General features: G+C 44.3%; 1 long non-coding RNA gene across 1 annotated transcript; it reads left to right on the plus strand.

Annotated features, from left to right (window-relative positions):
* Positions 1 to 999: 999 nt before the first annotated feature.
* LOC140453363 (uncharacterized) lies at positions 1000 to 15511 on the plus strand. Its single transcript, XR_011952373.1, has 3 exons — positions 1000 to 1246; positions 5912 to 5953; positions 14438 to 15511. It is a non-coding gene; the product is annotated as an uncharacterized lncRNA (long non-coding RNA).
* Positions 15512 to 15744: the final 233 nt, after the last annotated feature.

Raw genomic sequence — 15744 nt, forward strand, 5'->3', positions numbered from 1 at the left:
GTGCAAGCTTCCAACAATAACCCTCCCTTTCTTTATCAATCAAAGATTCCATTCCCATCCTCTCCCCACACATCCAATCTATCTCGAATAAAGTCAGGATTTTGCGGATGTTGGAAATGTGAAACAAATTAGAGAATGTTTGGATTGTACCGGATTTGGAATGTTAACCCTGTTTCTCTCTGCACAGATACTGCCAGATCTGCTAAGTTTCTCCAACATTCTCTGAGTTTGTCCTGGTCTATCTCTGCACTTCTACTCTCAACCCACTGCCTCCTACTCAGAATCAGGATACAGTTCCCCTTTCAGCACCTTCTCCCCCACCCCCCTCCAATCAGGATCCATATTCAACACAGTACCCTTCACCATTTCCACTCCTTCCAGCGTGACATCATTGCAATTCCTTCCCAATCTCCACAGCTTCCAGCAACCCTCTGTCCTCATGACCTTAGAACCCCCAAGCCCATATCCCTGTCCCTCTGCTTTTTGATGTTGAGCGTCCAGAAGAGAAGAATAACATTGGGGAATGAGGCACACTCAATTCAAATGGAGGGCCAGTGTGACCCGTGTATTCATTTCCAAGTGTTACTGTGTACTGCTCTGCCAGTTTGTGGCTGATTTAACAAAGTTTTAGGAAGTTCTGACTCTTCTGTTTTACAGTGGGATACCGGAGAGGTGTCAGTACAATTATCCACCTCCTTCCATCTGACAAAGCTAAATAAACACCAGCTTCTGGATTAGTGATGCTGGAAGAGCACAGCAGTTCAGTCAGCTGCTGTGCTCTTCCAGCACCACTAATCCAGAATCTGGTTTCCAGCATCTGCAGTCATTGTTTTTACCTCCTAAATAAACACCAGCGCCTGTTACCATAGAATTGGCAAGCAGTAAAGCGTATTTATTCAGGGAATACAATCCGGAACAAACATTAGGTTGCTGTGGAAAAGAACGGACATTACGTCAGAAACGATGTTAACTGTGATTTGCAAAGTGAGCAGTAAATCAGTCGCTGATTGAGGGGACAGGACTGTGATCCCACAGTCTCCTTCCTTGGATTGTTATGGGCAGGAAGCGGCAGCGCAAGCGGAAACTCAAATTCAAATCCATGGAGCCAGGAAAGAGAATGTTTTAATGAACTTCATTGCGAGCAGATATCTTAATTACTAATGAAGCGATGCTGCCTTGTTCCTCCCTAGCTTTGCAATCTCCCACAACACCGTGAGATCTCTCTCTCATTCTGGCTTCTTGATCCGTAAGAATATTTGATTTGGTCGAAGTCCAATTAACGTTGAAGTTAGTGTCACAGAATCACAAGTTGTTTTTCAATAGTTGAATGGCCTGTCATCTACTTAACAGAAACAGGCTGACTCAGTAAAATGTTCCCGATAGTGTTTGCAACGTTGAAGTTTGAAAGTTTGGAAAAGCAAGCTCAAAAGTGTAGCGGTCTCTTGTGGTACAATGGTAGTGTCTTACCTTTGGACCAGGAACCCAGGTTTGGATAGTGAAGAATTTGCTAAGTGTGTTTAAGAAAATTTTCTTTATCAATATGTAAATGTTTGTACTAGAGAAGGAGCAAAACTTGACCTTTTGGGTAATAAGGCTGGGCAAGTGACTGAAGACTTAGTAGGGAAACACTTTGGGTGGAGTGATCATAATGCTTTATGTTTAAAAATAGTTCGGGTTTGGAGGGATATGGGCTGGGTGCTGGCAAATGGGACTAGATTTATTTGGGATATCTGGCCAGCATGAATGAGTTGGACCAAAGGGTCTGTTTCTGCACTGTACATCTCTATGACTCTTTAACTTTCAAAAATTGATTGGAGTTGACTGTTCGCATGTAAAGGGACATCTGATTAGTGGGAGGCTTTCAAAAGTGAGATAACAAGAGTTGAGAGGCATTATGTTCCTGTTAGAATGAAAGGTAAAGCTGGTAGATCAGAGAACAATGGATGAATAAAGATATTGAGGGTTCTAGTCAAGAAGGAAAAAGAATCATAGCTATAAACAACTGTTTAAATGAATCACTTGTACAGTAGAAAGAGTATAGGACATTCTTAAGAGGGAGATCAGGAAGGCTAACAGAGGATATCAGATAGCGTTGGCAAATAAAGTTAAGGATAATCCAAAGAGATTCTACAGGTACACCAAGAGCAAGTGAGCAACTAGAGAGAGAATGGGCACCTTAAAGATCAACAAGCTCATCTTTGTGTTGAACCTCAGGAGGTGGGAGAGATATTGAATGGATATTTCATGTCAGTTTTTACTGTGGAGAAAGATATGGAGGCTAGAGTACATAGGGAAATAAATATTGATGTTTTGAAACAGTTCACACTGGAGAAAAGGAATTGCTGGAGGTCTTAGAAAATATGAAGGTGGAAAAATCTTTGGGACCAGATCTAGTGTATCCCAAGACTTTGTGGAAAGTTGGGGAGGAAATTGCAGTATTGCTTGCAAAAATATTTGTACCATCAATAACCAGGGGTGAGGTACTGGAGGACTGGAGGGTGACTAACGTTGTGCCTTTGCTTAAGAAGGGATGGAAGGAGAAGCCTGGGAATTGTAGACCTGTGAGTTTGACTTTGGTGGTGGCTACACTATTGGAGGTGATTCTGAAAGATAGGAATTGGAAAGGCAAGAAATGGTTAAGGATAGTCAGCATGGTTTGTGCGAGGGAAGTCCTGTCTCAGAAGCTTAATTGAGTTTTTGAGGAAGCAACTAGGAAGATTGATGAGGGCAGAATAGCGGATATTGTTTACTTGGACTTTAGTAAAGCCTTTGACAAGATTCCACATGGGTGACCAATTAGTGAAGTTAAATCACGTGGGGTTCAGGGTGAGATTGCCAATTGGATAGGTAATTGGCTTATACACAAGAGACAGAGTGATGGTGAAGGGCTATGACCAGAGGTGTTCCACAGGGATTGGCTAGGAGTCCTCTTTTATTTGTCATTGTATAAATAACTTAGATGAGAATATAGAAAGAATGGCTAGTAAACTTGTGAAAGACACCAAGATTGGTGGTATAGTGGATAGTGAAGAAGGTTATCTCAGATTACAAAGAGATCTTAATCAATTGGGTCAATGAGCTGATGGAGTTTAATTTGAATAAAAATGAGGTATTGCATTCAGGAAAAGCAGATGAAGGCAATACTTTCACAATTAAAAGCAGAGTCTTGGGTAGTGTTAGAGTTATAGAGATGTACAGCACGGAATCAGACCCTTCGGTCCAACCCATCCATGCCGACCAGATATCCCAACCCAATCTAGTTCCACCTCCAGCACCTGGCCCATATCCCTCCAAACCCTTCCTATTCATATACCCATCCAAATGCCTCTTAAATGTTGCAATTGTACCAGCCTCCACCACTTCCTCTGGCAGCTCACTCCATGCGCGTACCATCCTCTGAGTGAAAACGTTGTCCCTTAGGTCTCTTTTATATCTTTCCCCTCTCACCCTAAACCTATGCCCGCCAGTTCTGGACTCCCCCACCCGAGGGAAAAGACCTTGTATATTTATCCTATATATGCCCCTCATGATTTATGAACCTCTATAAGGTCACCCCTCAGCCTCCGACGCTCCAGAGAAAACAGACCAAGCCTATTCAACCTTTCCCTATAGTTCAAATCCTCCAATCCTGGCAACATCCTTGTAAATCTTTTCTGAACCCTTCCAAGTTTCACAATATCCTTCCAATCAGAAGGAGACCAGAATTGCATGCAATATTCCAACAGTGGCCTAACCAATGTCCTGTACAGCCACAGCAAGACCTCCCACCTCCTGTACTCAATACTCTGACCAATAAAGGAAAGCATACCAAACACCTTCTTCATTATCCTATCTACCTGTGACTCCACTTTCAAGGAGCTATGAATCTGCACTCCAAGATCTCTTTGTTCAGCAACACTCCCTAGGACCTTACCATTAAGTGTATAAGTCCTGCGAAGATTTGCTTTCCCAAAATGCAGCACCTCACATTTATCTAAATTAAACTCCATCCACCGCTTCTCAGCTCATTGGCCCATCTGATCAAGATCCCATTGTAATCTGAGGTAACCTTCTTTGCTGTCCACTACACCTCGGACTTTGGCGTCATCAGCAAACTTTCTAACTGTACCTTTTATGCTCACATCCAAATCATTTATATAAATGATGAAAAGTAGAGGACCCAGCACCGATCCTTGTGGCACTCTACTCACCACAGGCCTCCAGGCTGAAAAACAACCCTCCACCACCACCCTCTGAATTCTACCTTTGAGCCAGTTCTGTATCCAAATGGCAAGTTCTCCCTGTATTCCATGAGATCTAACCTTGCTAACCAGTCTCCCATGGGGAACCTTGTCGAGCGCCTTACTGAAGTCCATACAGATCACATCTACCATCTGCCCTCATCAATCTTTGTGACTTATTCAATAAACTTAATCAAGTTTGTGAGACATGATTTCCCATGCATAAAGTCATGTTGACTATCCCTAACCAGTCCTTGCTTTTCCAAATACATATACATCCTGTCCCTCAGGATTCCAACAACTTGCCCACCACTGAGGTCAGGCTCACCGGTCTATAGTTCCCTGCTTGTGCTTACCACCTTTCTTAAACAGTGGCACCGGTATTCTGGCACCTCACCTGTGACTATCAATGATACAAATATCTCAGTAAGAGGCCCAGCAATCACTTCCCTAGCTTTCTACAGGGTACACCTGATCAGATCGTGGGGTGTTGTAGAACAGAGAGACTTAGAGGTTCAGGTGTATAATTCTTTGAGGTTTACAACACAAATAGATAAAGTGGTTAAGATGGCATTTAGAACACTTGCTTCTGTTGCTCAGTCTTTTGAGTATGGGAGTTGGGATGTTATATTGAGGTTGTACAGGATGTTGGTGAGACCTCTTCTGGAGTACTGTGTCCAGTCCTGGCCTCCCCGTTACAGGAAGAACGTTTTTAAGCTGGAGAGAGTTCAGAAGAGATTTACCAGGATAATGCCTGGAATGGGGTATTTGACTTATAAGGAGTGGCTAGGACTTTTCACTGGAGCGTAGAAGGTTGAGAGGTGACCTTGTAGAGGTTAATAAAATAACAAGGGCTATAGACAAGGTGAATGGCAAGTGTCTTTTTCCAAAGGGAGGAAATTTCAAGATGAGTGAGCATACTTTTATGGTAAGAGGAGAAATACTTGAAAAAAGACAGGAGGGGAAATTCTTTTCACTCAGAGAGTGGTTCGTGTGTGAAATGAACTTACAGAGGAAATGGTGAGGGGGGTCACAGTTACAGTGTTTAAAAGACATTTGGATAAGTACATGAATAAGGAATGGTGGGAGGGATATAGGTCAGGAGCAGGCAGGTGGGACTAGTTTAGTTTGGGAACATGGTCAGCATGGACTGGTTGGACTGTCTGACTGACTCAGTCACACCTTCTCCAGACCTGTGTAATAATATCGTGACCAGCTTGATAAGAAAAATAGGTTAATTAAAGGAAGCTCTACTTTCACAAAGTAGAGGGTGCTTTACCCTATATTTACCCCTGTGCTGTACCTGTCTGGGGATTGTTTGAAGGGGGCAGTGGAGTGGAAGCTTTACTTTCAATTTAAAACAGTCGTGGGAGCTTTGCTCTGTATCTAAACCCCTGCAGTCCCTGTCCCAGCAGGTTTTGAAGGGGACAGTTTATAGGAAGGTTTAAATCACTTTAAAAGAGTCGAGAGAGCTTTACTTTTCATTTAAAAGAGCAAAACAAAACCAAGTGACTTCTATTGGGGGGCAAACCTCCAGGAAAGGGCAGAATGAGGAAGGGGAAGCAATTCTCCCTTGTGATCCCTTGATAAATTAATTATTTTTCATTTTACGTACCCTCTGTTCCTTTTATGTAATTCTGTTTGTCCCTGGTCATATTACACTCTCTGATTACACAATGTAATGGCTACAGGATCACAGGAATCCAGTCTGGGATCGTTCTTCACTGAGCTCAGTAAGTACATACATGCAATAGCTTCAATTATTGTCCCTTTTAATGACAGAAATGTTACTGCACTGACTCATTAAATGTGAGTCATTATCTCATGCCTACCTCCTGCTGTTTTCTCACGACATGTTACTTCTGTCAAAATAACCATCCAATTCCCTCTCAATTCTGTCAATTGAACCCACCCCATCACCTTCCAAACAATGCATTCCATAACTCTCTGTTTTCCCCACTTTACCCTTCTTCTTTTGTAGATTGCTTTAAATCTATGCCTCCTTGACCATAAGACATAGGAGCAGATGTAGGCCATTCAGCCCATCAAATCTACTTTGCCATTCAATGAAATCAAAGTTGATCTGAGAATTCTCTGTTCCACTTACCTGCCTTTTGCCCATAATTCTGCGTTCCCACTGCCTCGCATGTACCTATCAACCCAGCCTCGACGGGCCTCTGCAATAAAAAATTCTACAGATTCACTGCCCTTTGAGGAAAGAAATTCCTCCTCATCTCTGTTTTAAGTGTTGGCTCTTATTGAAAATGTAAAAACAACAGGGTTTTTATGGTTGGTGTTTTTAAGTTCCCCTATATTGACTGCGACTCCCTTAGTGCTAGGGGCTTGGTTGGGAAGAATTTCGGAGGTGTGTCATTGAGTCATACAGCATGAAAACAGACCCTTTGGTCAACTATCCACGCCATCTGGACTTTTTTTTAAACAATAGGTAAACAATCCAACGAGGGCCTTTCTAGAGCTAGTATTGGGGAATGAGCCAAGCCAGGTGATTGAAGTTTCAGTGGTGGAGCATTTTGGGAAGAGTGATCATAATTCTGAAGCTTTTCAGTTACTTATGGATAAGGTTCAGAGTAGTCCTTGGGTGAAAGTACTGAACTGGGGGAGATCTAACTAGGACAATGTTAGGCCGGAACTGGACAATGTAGATTGGGAGCTGCTGTTTGCGGGTAAATCCATATCTGGCATGTGGGAATCTTTTAAAAGCCAGTTGGTTAGAGTTCAGGATCAGCATATTCCTGTGACAAAGAAGGATAAGTACAGCAAGTTTCAGGAACCCTGGATGAGAAAAGAAATTAAGATCTTAATCAAAACAAAAGGAGGCATACATAAGGTTAAGAAACTGAAGGTGGACAGATCCCTCAAAGAACACAAAGGTAGCAGGAAAGGAGTCAAGCAAGGAATTAGGAGGACTAAAAGGTTCCATGAAATATCTTTGTCAAGCAGGAAAATCCCAAGGTGTTTAAATATATCTAAGGAGCAAGAGGGTAGCGAAGGAAAGGGCAGTTCCATTCAAGGATAGAGGAGAGTATTTATGTTTGATACCCCCAGAGAAAGTGGATGAGGTCCTGAAGGAATATTTTGCCTTGGTATTTACTTAGGAGAGGGACATAGTGGATGGTGAGTCTGGGGAGGACTATGTTGATATTCTAGGACATGTCAAATTGAAAAAAGAGGAGGCGTTGTGTGTTTTGAAAAGCATGAAGGTAGATGAGTCCCAGCATCCGATGAGATATATCCCAGAATGCTGAGGGAGATAGGTGAGGACATGTCTTGTATTCAAAGTTTGTGAGAAGATTTGTAGCTTGGGTGCTCGTTGTTGTGGTTGTGTTCGCCGAGCTGGGAATTTGTATTGCAGACGTTTTGTCCCCTGTCTAGGTGACATCCTCAGTGCATGGGAGCCTCCTGTGAAGTGCTTCTGTGATCTTTCCTCCGGCATTTATAGTGGTTTGAATCTGCCGCTTCCGGTTGTCAGTTCCAGCTGTCCGCTGCAGTGGTCGGTATATTGGGTCCAGGTCGATATGTTTGTTGATAGAATCTGTGGATGAGTGCCATGCCTCTAGGAATTCCCTGGCTGTTCTCTGTTTGGCTTGTCCTATAATAGTAGTGTTGTCCCAGTCAAACTCGTGTTGCTTGTCATCTGCGTGTGTGGCTACTAAGGATAGCTGGTCGTGTCGTTTCGTGGCTAGTTGGTGTTCATGGATGCGGATCGTTAGCTGTCTTCCTGTTTGTCCTATGTAGTGTTTTGTGTAGTCCTTGCATGGGATTTTGTACACTACATTGGTTTTGCTCATGCTGGGTATCGGGTCCTTTGTCCTGGTGAGTTGTTGTCTGAGAGTGGCTGTTGGTTTGTGTGCTATTATGAGTCCTAGTGGTCGTAGTCGTCTGGCTGTCAGTTCAGAAATGTTCTTGATGTATGCTAGTGTGGCTAGTCCTTTGGGTTGCGGCATGTCCTCGTTCCGTTGTCTTTCCCTGAGGCATCTGTTGATGAAATTGCGGGGGTATCCGTTTTTGACGAATACATTGTAGAGGTGTTCTTCTTCCTCTTTTTGCAGTTCTGGTGTACTGCAGTGTGTTGTGGCTCTTTTGAACAGTGTATTGATGCAACTTCGTTTGTGTGTGTTGGGGTGGTTGCTTTTGTAGTTTAGGACTTGGTCTGTGTGAGTGGCTTTCCTGTAAACCTTTGTGGTGAATTCTCCGTTCGGTGTTCTCTGTACCATCACGTCTAGGAATGGGAGTTGGTTGTCCTTTTCTTCCTCTCTAGTGAATCAGATTCCTGTGAGTGTGGCGTTGATGATCCGGTGTGTGTGCTCTATTTCTGTGTTTTTAATGATTACAAAGGTGTCATTCACATATCTGATCCAGAGTTTGTTCTAATCTTTGCATTACAGCTTCTGCTATGAGTCCAGAGATGGGTGAGCCCATGGGTGTGCCGTTGATTTCATATATTTTACCATCAGAAATATACACATAAACAAGGAAGAAACTATGGTCTCATTCGATGTAACGGCACTGTTCACCTCTATCGACCAAACCCTAGCCAGAGGAACAATAGCCAACCTGCTGGACATACAGAACAGAAAACAGGACGTTGAACCTCTCAACAAAGACGGCATACTCAAACCACTGGACCTGTGCCTCACAACACACTTCACATTCAACAACCAAATATATCAACAAATCAACGGCACACCCATGGGCTCACCCATCTCTGGACTCATAGCAGAAGTTGTTACGCAAAGATTAGAACAAACAGCCTTACTGCAAATTAAACCCAAACTCTGGGTCAGATATGTGGATGACACTGTTCCCGCTCAAGTGTATTATGAACTCTGATCTTCTCCTACACTGCTCTCCCTTGGTTCCCACGTTCCTGCCAAGTCACTTCAAAGCCCCCCTGATAGCACAAGCAAAACGTCCAACATTGTGTCTCCCAAACCCCCAGTTACTGGTGAATCTCATTGCTTTCCCCACTCAACTCACCACTCCCCCACCCCCCTCACACAGTCTCACCTCACTATCCCTCACTCCCCTCACACAGTCTCACCTCACTATCCTCCCCACCCCCTCACAGTCTTACCTCACTATCCTCCCCACTCCCCCCCCACACAATCTTACCTCACTATCGTCCCCATCCCCCTCACACAGTCTCACCTCACTATCGTCCCCATCCCCCTCACACAATCTCACCTCACTATCGTCCCCACCCTCCTCACACAATCTCACCTCACTATCGCCTCACCCCCCCACACAGTCTCACCTCACTATCCTCCCCAATCCCTCACACAGTCTCACCTCACTATCGCCCCACCCCCTCACAATCTCACCTCACTATCCTCCCCAATCCCTCACACAATCTTACCTCACTATCCTCCCCACCCCCCTCACACAATCTCACCTCACTATCGTCCCCACCCTCCTCACACAATCTCACCTCACTATCGCCTCACCCCCCCACACAGTCTCACCTCACTATCCTCCCCACTCCCCCCCTCACAGTCTCACCTCACTATCCTCCCCACTCCCCTCACAAAGTCTCACCTCACTATCGCCCCACCCCCTCACAGTCTCACCTCACTATCCTCCCCGCTCCCCTCACACAGTCTCACCTCACTATCCTCCCCACCCCCTCACACAGTCTCACCTCACTATCCTCCCCACCCCCTCACACAGTCTCACCTCACTATCCTCCCCACCCCCTCACACAGTCTCACCTCACTATCCTCCCCACCCCCTCACACAGTCTCACCTCACTATCCTCCCCACTCCCCTCACACAGTCTCACCTCACTATCCTCCCCACTCCCCTCAGTCTCACCTCACTATCCTCCCCACTCCCCTCAGTCTCACCTCACTATCCTCCCCACTCCCCTCACACAGTCTCACCTCACTATCCTCCCCATCCCCTCACACAGTCTCACCTCACTATCCTCCCCACTCCCCTCACACAACTTCCCCCTCCCACTGCTCTCACCTTCTCCTCACAGCACACTCGACCCAGTCCCTGCCTTGCTTTGACTGCTTGCACTTCCACCCCCCCTCCACTCCTCTCACAGCTCACCTACCCTCTTGTCACCCACATACCACCCTGACCATTTTGCTGTTCCCTCTCGATATCGCTCCTCTGTCCCTGCACTCCCACTTCTCATTGCCCTTTCCCTTCACCCCAGTTCCCTCATCCTTCTCTTAACAGTCTTTGCCCCTCTCTCTGTTTCCTTTGCTGCTTTCCTCAATGACCTGCCAGCCTTTGCTCTGTCAGTGCTCCCTTGGTGACTGTCAGTAAGAGAGAGGGGAGGAGGGAAGCAATGAGAGGAACACTGAAAGTCTCTTAGGAGGTTGTGCGTGATGCAAGGTATTGTACCTTACCAGCATTTGCACTTATTTAGGGAGTACTGCCACCCCCCCCTCCCCCCATAACTCCATGTTACAGCAATATCAAGCTGTAACAGCAAAACCTACAGACACACCAACGGAGCACCCATGGGATCTCCGATATCAGGGTTCTTAGCAGAGACAGTAATGCAGAGACTCGAACAAACAGCTCTGCCAACCATCCAACCCAAACTTTGGGTCCGCTACATGGATGACACCTTTGTCATCACTAAACAAAACAAATTAGAGGAAACCTTCAAGATCATCAATAATACCCTTACTGGCATAAACTTCACTAAAGAGGAGGAAAACAACAACAAACTGCCATTCCTAGATGTCACAGTAGAGCGAACAGCCAATGGGGAACTTCAAACCAGTGTCCACAGGAAAACAGCACACACGGACCAAATACTGAATTACAGAAGCAATCATCCCAACAGCCACAAACAAATCTGCATTCAGACATTATTTTAACAAGCCACCACACACTGAAGCACAGAGGAACTACAAAGAGCAGAAGAAATCATCTATACTGCGTATTCAAAAGGAATGGGTGCCCAATGAACAAAAACCACTGATTTCTCAGCAACAAACCCAAACAAGTAGACAAGACACGTCCAGAAACCCAAGCCACACTCCCCTACATTAAAGACATCTCAGAAATGACTGCCAGACTACTCAGACCCCTTGGCATCATGGTAGCCCACAAACCCACCACCACACTAAAACAGCAGCTAATGAACTTGAAAGACCCTAAACAGACAACAAGCAAAATTTATGTCATTTACAAAATACCATGCAAGGACTGTAACAAACACTACATTAGACAAACAGGCTGAAAACTAGCCACCAGGATACATGAACACCAACTAGCCACAAAAAGGCATGACCCACTCTCACTAGTATCCTTACACACAGACGAGAAAGGACTCCACTTTGGCTGGACAATGCATCCATCCTAGGAGACTCCAAATAGAGAGACGCACAAGAATTCCTAGAAGCATGGCTTTCCAACCGGAACTCTATCAACAAACACATCAACTTGGACCCCATTTACCACCCGCTGAGAAAAAGAACAGGAAATGATAAGTTCAGAACCTCAATCTGAGCTACAAATCTTCTCAAAACTCAATAAGAAGCAGAGCAATGGAACTTGGTACAAGAAGTTCTGAAGAAGGGTTACACCTGAAATATTGACTCCTCCACCTCCTAAAGCTGCCTGGCTTGCCGTGTTCTTCCAGCCTTCTGCCTGTCTACACAAGCAGTTCATGGCAATGTTCCCTCTGCTGGTTAAGTGTGAAACAGCATCTGCAGGAAACAAATTCTGGGACAAAAACTGAAAATACTGAAGAAGCACAATGGATTAAGCAGCTCTGGACTCAAAATGTTAACTCTACTTCTCTCTCTCTACAGCTGCTGACAGATCTACTGAGTTTTTCTGTCATTCTTCATTTTTATTTCAGAAATCCTGGTAATAGGCTGACTTCTCTTCCCGGTTTGGGACAGAATCCCTGCATATCCTAGATAGACATTACCAGAAAAACCATTAGCTCCGTGAAAAATTACAGTTGAAACGTGCAACACTCAGAGAACAAGGTGGGAGAGTGATCCTATTTTGTTTTGTTTTAAACTATATGCTGTAAATTTCTTACATTTTCTTAAAAAATGGACAGTTTACTGGGCTGGTGACATAAATGCCAGTACACCATAATCTCTATGAAGTTGTGACCAGAGGATAAACTTGGCCGTTACCCTCGGGGATTGTGACAAAGCTGTAGTATTGGATAGAAATTCAAGCCACACAAAGGACGCGGAGGTGAAAGGTCAACTTCAGCCACGGACAAAAGAAACTGTCCAAACCCATTTTGCCCGGACTGGGTCGTGGTGAATTTATTGTTTTCTGTTCTAAAACAGGCCAGCATGGCAAACCCACCTTGTTCTTTTTCTCATTATCCAGAAGTTCTCTTACACACAACTGAAAGGTCTTTAGTTCCCTATCAACAAACCATCCCTGGTATTTTATCCAACTATTAACCACCACCAGTAACTCACCCATCTTTCCAATTGGCTAATTTACATGCAAAGCCCCATAAGGGCAATAATGGGAACTATGAAAGGTGAGAGAGGGGAATGGAGGGGGCGAGGTATTAAATCAAAATGACGTTGAAACGGGTGATCAAGTACTCTGCCCCCATGGTGCCCACCTCTTTCTAAAGGCAACCAGTGTATTAATAGACACTGCATGCTCCCAATCCAAGGACCCCCAGATAGGAAGAAAGGCAGACAGTCATTAGCTATGACCCCCTTCCGCAGCCCGCTGCATGGACCTGTTAAAAACCAAAATGGGCAGGTCCAGGAGCAGACCCACAAGGAGGATTCTGTTACTTGTCCATAGCCCTCCACACCAGATGGGGAACCTCATTAACTCTGTGGCTAAACCTGAAACTCCAGTCACATAACTCTTGTTTAAATTATCCCTAACTACATTTTTGAGTATTGTTCACTGATCTGCTGGAAACATCTGCAGAGTAAGCAGCTCTAGCCTTACCTAAATTCTGCAACCTCATAAAAGACTGATTACTGGGAAGAGACACATCAGTTGTGAAATGAATCAATTCCCAGTTTACACTTAGTCCACCTTCACCAGCATGCAAGAGTTTCTACAAAAGGGAATTCTGTGCATAACCAACTGACAACTGACTTAGTGGATTCAGGTTCATGTGACCTCATCTTGACCTTTCTCCTTTCACTCATTTACAAAATATGGAGGTGCTGATGTTGAACTGGAGTGGACAAAGTTAAAAATCATGTAACACCAGCTTATAATCCACAGATTTATTTGGAAGTACAGCTTTCAGAGTGCTGCTCCTTCATAAGGTAACTAGTTACCTGACGAAAGGTTTTTACAAATACATTAAGGACAAAAGGGCAATGAGGGAGAGAATAGGGCCCCTCAAAGATCAGCAAGGAGGCAGCCTTTATGTGGAGCTGCAGGAGATGGGGGAGATACTAAATGAGTATTTTGCATCAGTGTTTACTCTGGAAAAGGACATGTAAGATATAGAATGAAGGGAAATAGATGGTGACATCTTGAAAAGTGTCCATATCACAGAGGAGGAAGTGCTGGATGTCTTGAAATGCATGAAAGTGGATAAATCCCCAGGACCTGATCAGGTGTACCCTAGAACTCTGTGGGAAGCTAGGGATGTGATTGCTGGGCCCCTTTCTGAGATATTTGTATCATCAATAGTCACAGGTGAAGTGCCGGAGACTGGAGGTTGGCTAATGTGGTGCCACTGTTTAAGAAGGGTGGTAAGGACAAGCCAGGGAACTATAGACCGGTGAGCCTGACCTCAGTGGTGGGCAAGTTGTTGGAGGGAATCTTGAGGGACAGGATGTAAATATATTTGGAAAGGCAATGACTGATTGAGGATAGTCAACATGGCTTTGTGTGTGGGGAAATCATGTCTCACAAACTTGTTTGAGTTTTTTGAAGAAGTAACAAAGAGGATTGAGGAGGACAGAGCAGTACACGTGATCCATACGGACTTCAGTAAGGCGTTCGACAAGTTCCCCATGGGAGACTGATTAGCAAGGTTAGATTGCACTGCTAGAAAGCTGTTTTGAACCATGTGTCTATCACAGATTCAGCTACACTTGTTTTGATTTTTAAAAATGTGAATATGAAATGAGTGGATATAGTTTATTTTAAATGGGTGTAAGTTTTGAATAAAAACACTCCTTTCCATTTTAACACTGAATTTTAACTAAATAGAAGAACAAACTGGTGAAAGGATACATACTCACAAATGTACATATCTGAATTTGTAGAACATTTGTGTAAATGGCAAAGGAAAGAAATGCCAACAACATTCGAAGGGATACAGAAGTACAGAAGCAGCCTCGCAATGGAACTCTTGTGGCTGCAACAGGCCATTGCTAGTCGTAAAAATGTAAGTATTGAGTTGGAATGTGATTGAAGGAATGTATTGTATCTGTATGCTACAATATGACTCTAATTCATCGAGAGAAGGACTCAAAGCAACTGTTAATACATTTAAAGGCTGTGAAAATAACAGAATAACAATCCTCCACACAAAGCAAAAGCAGCTGAAAAAGTTATGGGTCAGCTTTCCTTTCATGGGTCAGGAGATACAAGCATAACAGTGGAAGCACTATATTAATTAGGTCCAACTCCCCTTAGCTCTGGAGGATTTGAACTATAGGGAGAGGCTGAACAGGCTGGGGCTGTTTTTTCCTGGAGCATCAGAGGCTGAGGGGTGACCTTATAGAGATTTACAAAATTATGAAGGGCATGGATAGGGTAAATAGGCAAAGTCTTTTCCCTGGGGTCAGGGAGGCCAGAACTAGAGGGCATAGGTTTAGGGTGAGAGGGGAAAGATATAAAAGAGATCTAAGGGGCAACGTTTTCACTCAGAGGGTGGTACGTGTATGGAATGAGCTGCCAGAGGAAGTGGTGGAGGCTGGTACAATTGCAGCATTTAAAAGGCATCTGGATGGGTATATGAATAGGAAGGGTTTGGAGGGATACGGGCCAGGTGCTGGCAGGTGGGACTAGATTGGGTTGGGATATCTGGTTAGCCTGGATGTGTTAGACCGAAGGGTCTGTGTCCTTGCTGTATATCTCTTTGACTCTATGACTGACTGATTCTCATGAACTATTCCCCACATATTTGCACAATTACTTTTAAACCAACCCATCACATTCCAGATTTCTTTATTGTTCGTGACAAATGGAAAACATAGGGAAAGTTCACTGAAGACAATGTAAGAAGATCGACTTTGTCATGAAAGTAATTAAAATGATAGGAAGTTAAGCATTTTGGTGAATTTGTTTGTTTTACATCTTGCCATGGAGAAAGTGAGGACTGTAGATGCTGGAGATCAGAGCTGAAAAATATGTATCTGGAAAAGCACAGCAGGTCAGGCAGCAGCTGAGGAGCAGGAGAATCGACGTTTCGGGCATAAGCCTGAAGAAAGGCTTATGCCCAAAACATCGATTCCCCTGCTCCTTGGATGCTGCCGGACCTGCTGCACTTTTCCAGCACCACATTTTTCAGCTTACATCTTGCCATGCTTGATGAACAACAACCTCAATGTATCTCACATTGTTACCA

Source organism: Chiloscyllium punctatum, chromosome 27 (assembly GCF_047496795.1).
Source record: "Chiloscyllium punctatum isolate Juve2018m chromosome 27, sChiPun1.3, whole genome shotgun sequence".
Lineage (NCBI taxonomy): Eukaryota > Metazoa > Chordata > Chondrichthyes > Orectolobiformes > Hemiscylliidae > Chiloscyllium > Chiloscyllium punctatum.